The following is a 10,970-nucleotide window of genomic DNA, read 5'->3' as shown; positions in this document are numbered from 1 at the left end:
ATTAACCAGGGTCGGGTGCACTTTGTTTAGTGGTAGGATACATCATTTGAGTCGTGGCCGTGTTGTACAGTGTTTGCAGTAAACTAAGTTGTTTTTTTAAATCAAAATGGTCCCAGGCCACACTTCGCCGTGTCCTCTTCATGATTACTTTTGAAATCAAAACGGAAACTCGCAGCCAGGTAACGGAGAATGGAGTCAAATATTGCCCCCAGGTGGTAAAATGTTTAATTGCTGCCACATTGTGAAATTCATTTCATTGCTTCAAGACTCACACTACGCAACGCAACCAGTATTAGGTTAATCGATAACAAATTAACGTGATTGACAAAATTCTTAATAATGAATTATCGATCATGCCCATCCCTAATAACTATGCCGAAAGGTTACTGAGTAGTTTGTTGCACCAACAATACATCCAAAAACCCCGGTTTTTGATTTGTCCTCTTGCCATAGATCCTGATAGATGGGCTTTGGCTCCAGGATATAGACCAGACCAGGCTCTCTACGAGAGGGAAGAATCCCACTTCACATCAGAAGAGAAACAGCTGTTGTGTAGCGGGTTAATCAAGACTTTCACACTGATATGAGGCTCATAAGACACGTGAATATTGTCAGTCAGTGTGGTAAATGATGCTGGTGACAGTTACTACTGATGGATAGCTAACGTTAGCTTTAGTGGGAAGCTGATAACAGGTTAGCAGCATCAGACTGTCGTCTCCAACTAAATCTCAGTTTATAGATCAAAGAGATGGTTATTAATAACACTCAGCCTAACAATAGTGATTTAATCAGATATGTATTTCTACATTTAGCAGTATGCGGCCACCATGATGGGTCATTGATCTACTGATACAGGGGAAGACAGGGGACATGATGGCAATCAACCTTAGTTTATTAAGGTATCGTGAATACTCAAGTTCAGGCAAGGTTATACAATAAAAATTAGACATGTGTGTAAAACAAACCATCTGTTTAACAAGAAAGAAATCCACACACATTTGTCAAAATTATGATCCAAACACACGTCAAATTGCATTGACTTCTATGGGACCGTCTGTTTTCTATTCTATCTATTGTATCTAGTTTTAGCGAAGTACCCGTATGGGGCGGTTGCGCGTATTGGCTCAGGTCATAGGTGTCGAAAATCAAGCTGTTTCACTTAGCGCTCCCCCTAGAGGCCTGGAGAACTTCCGTTGTGTAATCTGGATTAGAATCTGGATCGGGACAAATTTTTCTGTCCGATCCCGGCCCACGTCCGACAGAGCCGTGACCGAACCCGGCCCGAGCCCGACAGGCATTAAGAAATTTGTGTCCGAGCCCGACCCGAGCCCGACATAGTTAACATCTCATTTTTTTCTCCGTGAACCATCACCTTATCGTGGTGGAGAGGTTTGTGTGTCTCTGTGAACCTGAGGGCTGTGTTGTCTGGAGCTTTGTGCTCCTGGTAGGGTCTCCCAAGGCAAAGTGGTCTCAGGTGAGGGGCCAGACAAAGAATGGTTCAAAAACCCCAATGAAGAAGCAAGGTAGAGATGGAGTGACCCTGCCCGGAGGAAGCCCGGGGCCCCGTCTGGAGCCAGGCCCAGGCGGCGGGCTCGTCGAGCGCCTGGTGGCGGGTTTGCCACGGAGCCCGGCCGGGCACAGCCCGAACAAGCTACGTGGCTCCCATCTCTCCAGCCCATGGGCCCACCACCTGTGGGAGGAACCGTTGGGGTCGGGTGCGATGCCACATGGGTGGCAGTGAAGGTCAGGGGCCTCACGGACCAGACCCGGGCGGCAGGCGCTGGCTCTGGGGGCGTGGGCGTCACCTCTCTGTGGGGAAGGAGCCGGAACTGGTGCGGGAGGTGGAGCGCTACCGGTTAGATCTGGTGGGGCTTACCTCACGCACAGTCTCGGTTCTGGAACCATACTCCTGGATAGGGGTTGGACTCTTTTCTTCTCGGAGTTGCCCAGGGTGTGAGGCGCCGGGCGGGTGTGGGGATACTCACAAGCCCCGGCTGGCGCCGCTGTGTTGGAGTTTACCCCGGTGGACGAGAGGGTCGCCTCCCCACGCCTGCGGGTTGTGGGGGAAAACTCTGACTGTTGTTTGTGCATATGCACCAAACAGGAGTTCGGAGTATTCGGCCTTCTTGGAGACCTTGACTGGAGTCCTGCATGGGGCTCCAGTGGGGACTCCATTGTTATGCTGGGGGACTTCAACGCACACGTGGGCAATGATGGAGACACCTGGAGGCGTGATTGGGAGGAACGGCCTCCCTGATCTAAACCAGAGTGGTTGTTTGTTGTTGGACTTCTGTGCTAGTCATGGATTGTCTATAACGAACACCATGTTCGAACATAGGGATGCTCATAAGTGTACCTGGTACCAGAGCACCCTAGGGTCAAGGTCAATGATCGATTTCATAATTGTTTCATCTGATCTGAGGCCGTATGTTTTGGACACTCGGGTGAAGAGAGGGGCAGAGCTGTCAACCGATCACCATCTGGTGGTGAGTTGGGTCAGGGGTGGGGAAGACTCTGGACAGACCTGGTAAGCCCAAACGTGTAGTGCGGGTAAATTGGGAACGTCTGGAGGAGGCCCCTGTCCGACAGACTTTCAACTCACACCTCCGGCGGAGCTTTTCGTGCATCCCTGTGGAGGCTGGGGGCATTGAACCCGAGTGGACAATGTTCAAAGTTTCCATTGCTGAAGCTGCGGCGAGGAGCTGTGGTCTTAGGATCTTAGGTGCCTCAAGGGGCGGTAACCCACGAACACCGTGGTGGACACCAGTGGTCAGGGAAGCCGTCCGACTGAAGAAGGAGTCCTTCCGGGATATGTTATCTCGGAGGACTCCGGAGGCAGTTGCAGGGTACCGAGGGGCCCGAAGGGCTGCAGCCTCTGCCGTGAAAGAGGCAAAGCAGCGGGTGTGGGAGAAGTTTGGAGAAGACATGGAGAAGGACTTTCGGTCGGCACCAAAGTGTTTCTGGAAAACTGTTCGCCACCTCAGGAGGGGAGGCGGGGAACCATCCAAGCTGTGTACAGTAAGGATGGGACACTGTTGACCTCCACTGAGGAGGTAATAGGGCGGTGGAGGGAGCACTTTGAGGAACTCCTGAATCCGACTAATACGCCCTCTATGTTAGAGGCAGAGCTGGAGGATAACGGGGATTGTCGCCGATTTCCCAGGCGGAAGTCACTGATGTAGTCAAACAACTACACAGTGGCAAAGCCCCGGGATTGATGAGATCCGTCCAGAAATGCTCAAGGCTCTGGGTGTGGAGGGGTTGTCCTGGTTGACACGCCTCTTCAACATTGCGTGGAAGTCTGGGACGGTGCCAAAGGAGTGGCAGACTGGGGTGGTGGTTCCTCTTTTTAAAAAGGGGGACCAGAGGGTGTGTGCCAATTATAGGGGTATCACACTTCTCAGCCTCCCTGGTAAAGTCTACTCCAAGGTGCTGGAAAGGAGGGTTTCGGCCGATAGTCGAACCTCGGGTTGAGGAGGAACAATGCGGATTCCGTCCTGGTCGTGGAACAACGGACCAGCTCTTCACTCTCGCAAGGATCCTGGAGGGAGCCTGGGAGTATGCCCAACCGGTCTACATGTGTTTTGTGGATTTGGAGAAGGCGTATGACCGGGTCCCCCGGGAGATACTGTGGGAGGTGCTGCGGGAGTATGGGGTGAGGGGGTCTCTACTCAGGGCCATCCAATCTCTGTATGACCAAAGTGAGAGCTGTGTCCGGGTTCTCGGTAGTAAGTCGGACTCGTTTCAGGTGAGGGTTGGCCTCCGCCAGGGCTGCGCTTTGTCACCAATCCTGTTTGTAATATTTATGGACAGGATATCGAGGCGTAGTCGGGGTGGGGAGGGGTTGCAGTTTGGTGGGCTGGGGATCTCATCGCTGCTCTTTGCAGATGATGTGGTCCTGATGGCATCATCGGCCTGCGACCTTCAGCACTCACTGGATCGGTTCGCAACCGAGTGTCAAGCGGTTGGGATGAGGATCAGCACCTCTAAATCGGAGGCCATGGTTCTCAGCAGGAAACCGATGGAATGCCTTCTCCAGGTAGGGAATGAGTCCTTACCCCAAGTGAAGGAGTTCAAGTACCTTGGGGTTTTGTTCGCGAGTGAGGGGACAATGGAGCGGGAGATTGGTCGGAGAATCGGGCGCAGCGGGTGCGGTATTGCATTCAATCTATCGCACCGCCAGGACGAAAAGAGAGCTGAGCCAGAAGGCAAAGCTCTCGATCTACCGGTCAGTTTTCGTTCCTACCCTCACCTATGGTCATGAAGGCTGGGTCATGACCGAAAAAGAACGAGATCCAGGGTACAAGCGGCCGAAATGGGTTTCCTCAGGAGGGTGGCTGGCGTCTCCCTTAGAGATAGGGTGAGAAGCTCAGTCATCCGTGAGGAGCTCGGAGAGCCGCTGCTCCTTTGCGTCGAAAAGGAGCCAGTTGAGGTGGTTCGGGCATCTGGTAAGGATGCCCCTGGGCGCCTCCCTAGGGAGGTGTTCCAGGCACGTCCAGCTGGGAGGAGGCCTCGGGGAAGACCCAGGACTAGGTGGAGGGATTATATCTCCAACCTGGCCTGGGAACGCCTCGGGATCCCCCAGTCGGAGCTGGTTAATGTTGCTCGGGAAAGGGAAGTTTGGGGTCCCCTGCTGGAGCTGCTCCCCCCGCGACCCGACACCGGATAAGCGGACGAAGATGGATGGATGGATGGATGGACTAATGACACATGTAGGCTACGTTTTTGTGTGGAAAGCTTTTATTAAGCAACTGTAGGAAGGCATTCGGAAATGTTACAGATGAGGTATCAGCGCACACACGGGGCAACAAGCGCACGTTAATAAGCTGTTAAAAAGTTTAATGTGTTAACCTTTCCTGATCGCTTCGTTTCCGACCGTGATCAGAAAACCAGGGGAGACTCGTTACTTCCAGGGCCGACGTTATAACATGAATAACGTCGGGGTTAAAATCCCGTTTCTGGTGAGACAATGAATGAACTTGGCTTTCAGTCTGGGCTTTATCTCGGACACCACACACACTGTGTACACAATTTAAACTTATTGCACCATCTCTGCTCCGGTTGCATACAACTCGTCTGCTTCCTCTTTTTCTATCTCTCTTCTGCCCACTTACCACAAACACACACACACACACACCAACACGCACTGAGCTCTCTTAAAGGAGCTGCAGCACCATTTTACAACAAATGCCTTATTGCGCTGATGTGACCGAGTCCGACCCGAACCCAACCATCATTTCTAAATATCTGTCCAAACCCGGCCTGGCCCTTCGGGTAACGTCGGGACCCATCGGGCTCGGTTCGGGTATCCATGCCTTAATCTGGATGGTTTTTTTGTTGCATTTGTTTTCTGAGTTTGTGTACTGTTCTTTTTGGATCATTTCTGTATTTGCAGCGTGTTTGTGAATTTGGTTGTGTTGTGTGAATTTGCTGCGCGTTTGCTAAATGCTGCGCATGTGTTGTCAAATTTTGACATTTGTTTTCTTAATTTGATTGTGTTTTGTCTGTTTGCGTGTGTTTCATTAAGTTGCAGTGCGTTTGCCCCTGTTGGCCACCGTACAGATCAGATGATGTAAAGAAGATGTAAATTTAACTTCCTTCACTTCTGCTCACAGAGTGACTGGTGTGTGACATTCAAGACTGTAAGTACTCTGATGGATTCATATGTAGATTACTGAGCAAGAGTAGTTTAACGCAGAGTTGTTGCACGATGCTGTTAAATCAGTTTATAATAGGTACATCCAGTTTAAGTTTATAATTGGTGCATAATACTTATGTGGGTATAAACAAGGGGGGAAATAACTACTATTCATATTTGGAAACCAACGCACAAAACACATGTTTTCAATGCATTTTCAGTGTTGGATAGACACAGAAAAGAATTTATTTTTGTTTCGGAATCATGAGCAGGAACTTCTTGTCCGAAAACGATGAGCTTCGCAAGGGAGACTTTCTGATTTCCAACAACGGGGAGTATAAGGCTGTCTTCCAGGTGAGTAACACCGAATATTTGTGCACTCCAAACATTTACAGTATAAAGATGCATTATACATATTCACTGGTTAGTGTAAAAAGTAAATGCAAAAGGGAGCAAGTGTTTGAAGATGTACACTCTGATAGTGATCAAATGTCTTTGTTTCTGCCGGCAGGATGATGGTAACTTTGTCATCTACGGCTGGAAGCCTGTGTGGGCGTCCGACACGTCTTCTAATAAACTAAAATATAAACAGAAAACAAAACAAAGGCATCATCACTTAAAAGGGTTTGGTGAGTTTCCCTTCAAGTGAAAAGTTTACTTTCTGTGGTCTGTGCTTTAGAGACATACAAATTCATTTATTTACTTATGCACAAAATACATACATCTGATACACTTGTCCAGAATACAAAAATGTTCTTGTTGCATGTCAGTTGAACCACCATCTACAGCAACCATAAAGAAAGATGAGCTGAAGGTGTTTGCTTATCAAATGTATAATTATAATTATTCAGATTACTGTTTAGTTAAAAATGTGCTCAAATGCTCCACCTACACTAACGCCGGTATCCTCCCTTCACCGCACATTTAAGATGGATATAAGAAGCCTATTTTATTTTGTCCTTGTTGCTTTGTGGTCAACTTTTGTGATCCAGGCTGAGGTCCCTGATGTGAAAGCCCCCTTACTGCTTTATATTCCATTATATTTTTATATATTTTGAATGTCATTTGTGTTTACCTTCTCATAGGATAAATAAAGGTATTCCCACCATACATTGGTGCATGAAAGTGTATCAGAATGCAGGAAAGTCTTTGACGTTCAAAATAACCCTGGGGGAGAAATTACTTTTTTTTTTTTTTTTTTTTTTATTCACAAAATGTAGATTACAAAAATCAGGTAAGCAATAATAGCACGTGAACAACAAGTTTACAAACTTATAAAAATAATAAAAATTTAAAAAAATACATATATAAAAACAAACACATACACACACCCCTACACATATATATATACCTACATATACATACATACACACATACATACATATACACATATATATATACACATATACATATATATACATATACACACATAAACAAAAAAAAAAAGTACAAGAAGACATCAATTTAGTCAGAGGTTTCAGGGAAAAAAAGCTCTACAGTATCTACAATTTTAATACTTTTTTTGTTATCCAACGTTCTAAGTGACTTCAGTAGAGATTTAAATTCTATGAGAAAAGGTACAAAGTTAGGAGAAGAGTTAGAAAATTTCTGCTTGTGAATATAGAATTTTGCATACAAAATAACAAAATTTATAAGATACTCAAGAGCACCATTATCTGAATTATTGTAGAAACAGATGGGAGAAATTACTCTTAGCCTGCACGTCAGCACGTATCATCATCAGTTTTTCTGATTGGCCTTTATAGAGAACACAAATGTAGCGTGAACCAATGGTTTACTACACAAATTTTATTTTTTCAATTGACTGACGATCCGAGGGGCGGGATAAACGGTTGTCTTTCAAATTCCCTCTGCACGTAATAGGATAGCGCTACAACCAGGCAGAGCAACGAAGAAGGTAGCGGAGCTAGTTGATAGATTAAACTTTTGCCGTATCCGGTCGGCAAAACTACGAACACATCTTCATTTTTTAAGAATGATTTCTGTGCCGTTCTTTGTTCTTTTATCAAAGAAAAGCTGAACTCCAAGTCTTCCAGAAGACCGCTGTTCCCAGCAGCAGCAGCCATAAGCCCCGCCCACCCACTCTATACACTGACCAAAATTTGGTTTTTGCAGCTTGAAAGTCAACGGAGAGTGCCTAGACCCCCCCTCCCCCCCTGGCTGCCAAATAAATTTGCTGCCACTAGGGGGAGTCTAGATTTCTAGGCTAGATTAATACTATTTGCACTTGTAAAATATAGGGCACCACCTTGTTTTAAGAGGCGAAGGAGCTTAGATTGAATGGATAAAATTTTAAGTATAACTTCATGTAATCACTTTACCCAAAAGGCCCATTCTGATTCAGAATTGTTTATATACTGTATATATATATATATATATATATATATATATGTGTGTGTGTGTGTGTGTGTGTGTGTGTGTGTGGTACAGTATACCCACTACAATATTAGACTACACCAATGGGTTTACAAAGTGAAAAGCCCAAAGGGACTTACCATCTCCAACAGAAAACACTGTTCACCAACTGCTCCAAACAGCTCTATTGTAGTCCAGCCTTTACTTCAGAGACAAACGTGGTCACTTTGTAACACACGTTATAATGCTCGCCTAGCTGCTAGCGTGGCACGCCCTCATACTCTGACTGGCTAGTAGTCCTTACCTAGGTACTGTCAGGGCACACCCTCATACTCTGACTGGCTAGTAGTCCTTATCTAGATACTGTCAGGGCACGCCCTCATACTCTGCTTCTGACTGGCTAGTAGTCCTTATCTAGATACTGTCAGGGCACGCCCTCATACTCTGCTTCTGACTGGCTAGTAGTCCTTACCTAGCTACTGTCAGGGCACGCCCTCATACTCTGCTTCTGACTGGCTAGTAGTCCTTACCTAGGTACTGTCAGGGCACGCCCTCATACTCTGCTTCTGACTGGCTAGTAGTCCTTACCTAGCTACTGAGCATGTGTGACCCCCAACACAGATGGACCAGAAGTGCGATGCCTCACTCTGTAGCTAAAACAGAGAGCTCAACACACAGGGTGAAAAGAGGAGCTGCAGCAATGTGCAGTACAACAAAATATGGTGTTTTTTGAAAATTAAAACAATGAAAACCTATTCTGACACAACCACTAAATACAATTATTAACCTGAAAATGAGCATAATTTGAGCACTTTAAAATAAATTTAAAAGATTAAACAATTACTTGTCAAATATTAAATTAATCTGCAACTATTTTGATAATCAATTAATTGGTTTGAGTCATTGTTTTATGAAAAAACAATTTCAAATTCTCTGGGTATATTGCAAGCCATTCTTTCATTGTTACATTATTAAAATGTGTGGTATAGTTTCATAAGAAATTAATTGCTCCAAATATAGGCAGTTTAAAACATTGGTAACCGCATTGTCAATTTCGGCAACCAAAAGCTGATGCCTGGTTGCCAAGCCGGCAACCACTTTATAAAGTTAGCGTTGAGCCCTGCTCCCTCCTCTGTACTCTGTTCCTCTCCAGCCTCCACAGGAAGAATAAAACCTTGTTACCAGAGAAAATAAGCAAAGGAGGCAGTTTTCGTTTGGTATCCGTACACAAACACAACACTTCAACAAGATGCATGTTAGGACATTACATAAATGGCAGATCTTCTCCTAATGACTGAATTTATTTCATTTTTTGTGAATGATGGCACTAGTGCAGAATGCAGAGTTACTGGTGGTTCCTAGAGTCTCTAAAAGTAGAATGGGAGCCAGAGCCTTCAGTTATCAGGCTCCTCTCCTATGGAACCAGCTCCCAATCTGGGTTCGGGGGGCAGAAACTGTCACTGTTGCACTGCTTGCTCTTGAGGGAATTACTGTAATTGTTGGAATTGTTGGGGCTTTGTAAATTATAGAGTGTGGTCTAGACCTACTCTATCTGTAAAGTGTTTCGAGATAACTCTTGTTATGATTTGATACTATAAATAAAATTGAATTGAATTGAACTAATGAGTTCCTTCAAATGTCAAAGAAATACTTTGACATTTAGGGAAATAATATTCATTTTATTGAGTTAGATGAGAAGATTGATACCACTATGCTGAGTATGGAGCTACAGACAGAAAGGCAGTTAGCTTAGCTTAGCATAAAGACCGGAAACAGGTGTAAACAGCTAGCCTGGCTCTTCTCAAGCTCAATAATTAACTTGTTGCATCTCCATACAAAAAACCTCAGTCTGGATTAACACAAGTACATTTCCAGGATAAATGGCTCCTGTTGCTCTCTGTGTGTTGCCGTTCTCCAAATCCCTTCGCTACGAGAAACAACAACAAACTTGCCTGCTTGGTTCTTACGGGGAATGATTGTAAAAATTTTACAGAGAATATGTTTACAGCATTTCCTCTCTAAGACGTTTGGGAGCGATTGGTGGGATAGCTGTGGCTGAAGTATACACGGTGATACACTGGTAAGAGATAATGAGGTTTAACCATGTATCAGCTAATTTAAATAGCTCACGTTACTGTTTATTATGAACAGTTAACTTAATTTAATATTGTATGTGGCGTTTTCTTTTGCGGGATGCAAATGTACCAAAATAAGTTCCTTCTCCAAACTATTTTGCAGAGCCACGTGTCTCTGCGTCCAGAGCTTAGTGCCGCCCAGGACGATTGTGATTGGTTTAAAGCAACACTAAAGCACTTTTACCGCTCTGGTCCCCCTACAGGTTGGAAGCAGAATTGTCCATTACCGCTGTCGTAATGTCTCATTATGTCTCATTGGAACTACAGATCTGCTACCTGATCTGGCAAAACTTGCACCAAAATAATGTACCTTAAAATAATGTTTCCAAAATCGTTTTCTTTTCTTATCAACTCGTAACAGGGTGAACGGCATTTCTGCATGCGCTTTGCGCCCCTCTACCGACTATAACCGCACTATGCAAGTTTGCCAGATCGGGTAGTGGATCTGAAGTTCCAATGAGACATTACGACAGCGGTAATGGTTGGCGGTAAAGCGGCTTTCAACCTGTAGGGGGACCAAAGTGCTTTAGTGTTGCTTTAAAGTGCTCATATTATGCTTTTTGGCTTTTTCCCTTTCCTTTATTGTGTTCTATATCTTTTTTGTGCATGTTATAGGTTTACAAAGTGAAAAAGCCCAAAGTCCCCCCCCAAAGGGACTTACTATCTCCAACAGAAAGCACTGTTCACAAACTGCTCCAAACAGCTCTATTGTAGTCCAGCCTTTACTTCAGAGACAAACGTGGTCACTTTGTAACACACGTTATAATGCTCGCCTAGCTGCTAGCATGGTACACCCTCATACTCTGCTTCTGACTGGCTAG

This window comes from Perca flavescens, chromosome 13 (assembly GCF_004354835.1).
Source record: "Perca flavescens isolate YP-PL-M2 chromosome 13, PFLA_1.0, whole genome shotgun sequence".
NCBI lineage: Eukaryota > Metazoa > Chordata > Actinopteri > Perciformes > Percidae > Perca > Perca flavescens.
The sequence above is the reverse complement of the archived record's forward strand: the minus strand, read 5'-3'. Positions refer to the sequence as shown.